The sequence below is a fragment of the Octodon degus genome, unplaced genomic scaffold (genome assembly GCF_000260255.1).
Source record: "Octodon degus isolate 3935 unplaced genomic scaffold, OctDeg1.0 scaffold00011, whole genome shotgun sequence".
Lineage (NCBI taxonomy): Eukaryota > Metazoa > Chordata > Mammalia > Rodentia > Octodontidae > Octodon > Octodon degus.
Genome location: NW_004524587.1, coordinates 3,635,539 through 3,637,236, shown reverse-complemented (window position 1 = coordinate 3,637,236; position 1,698 = coordinate 3,635,539).

The following is a 1,698-nucleotide window of genomic DNA, read 5'->3' as shown; positions in this document are numbered from 1 at the left end:
TTCACTTCTTAGAGTTCCACAGCACCTCCCCAAACTCAAACCTACTACCTACTGGGGATATTTAGGGAGACATAATTAAACCACCTCAAATGATAGCATATAGTAAATACACACGCTGGCAATGTAGTCATTGACCATCATCAAGCATGATGTACTGCACTGCCTTCTTATACAACTGACAATGCAGCAGGTCTGTTTATACCAGTTTCTTCACCAAGAATACATGAATAATGAGGTTACACTCCTATGCTAGGGAGTGAGGACCACCCTATCACTAGTCAATGGAAAGTTTTCAGTTCCATTATAATTTTATGGGAACACCATCATCTACGAGCCTGTCATTGATTGAAATGTGGTCATGCAGTGCCCGGCTGTGTATACTGGGTTGACGAGAATGTCCTAAATCAGAGATTCTAGGTGCTATATAATCCAAAATCTTTCCAACCGGATGCACCATCTACACTATCTTGATGATCTACCTGGTCAGCCCGATAGCCCTGAGCTGTTGCCTCCCATAGTGGGACTCACGTCTTGCCTGTCACATCAGGACAAGAGTGTCCAAAGTAGTTCGGTTTTACCTCCACTTTGTTCAAACTCCCCCAGTCCAGCTTTCTCCACAAGCTCTGATAGGATCCACAAAGATATGATGTGGGGCGGGGGAGTGGATCTGATCAACTGCCACTCTCAACATTGTGTCATAGCATCCAATCTAAATGAGCCCATCTGTCACTGTCACCAAAGGAGACATTGAGGCTGTCACCAACCTTGACAAAGAGCACAGATTACATGCTGAAATGGGGGTGAGGGGGTAAAAGCCAACTTTTCCTTTACTTTTTCTTCCTTGACTGTTTCCTTTATATGTGGTAGGCTTTTCTTTTATTTTCCTTATATACTTATGCATATTTCAAGCATGATTATATATTTATAAGTCTACTAGGGGCAACTTATCTTTAAAGTTGAATGTCGGATTTAAATGATACTATTTTAGAGCCATATGTCTTTCCCATGTGTTATTCTGCCAAATGCTGTTTCGATTAAATTGCTTAATGAGATTGTATAAAATAACTTCATTGTTCAACATGGAATTACAAAGTTTAGGCTTGAGGGAAATGGGCTTTCTAGAATCCAACAGTTCTAAATCTATCTTGCCTTTCAAATAAACATCTTTCTTCTTTCAATGTGGAATGTGTTTTGTGAAGAGTAGACTGCTCTGCAGACTTAACTACAAATGCTTGGAATTAAGTTTTAGCTCCTGTCAGGAACAATAATAAAGTATGAATTTTGACCAACGTGAATGTGTTTGAATATCGGTTACAGTTATTCAACCTATGTTGATTTAAATAAAATTTGGAAGAACTTGAGGAGAATATATCCTGGATTTGATCAAAGGTATGCTACAGATAAGATGTATTTGGAGAACAGTTTCACCAGGTAATAAAGATGGAGATCCTACAAGGTGGAGTCACTCTGAAAATGGAGCTGCATTTGTACCAGGTTAATCCTGGCCAGCTCCAAAATAGCTGTAGTCTTCTTGCAATTAATAAGAGTAATGAAATGAATAGCAGGTCAGTACATCCCAAGTACTCTACTCAACTTGGTATAATTCTCATTTTTCCTCTTCAGAACAACCCTAAGAATTAGGATCTAGACTTTTTTCTTATTATGGAAACAAAAATAAGTGAAAAAGAGCCCCGCCCT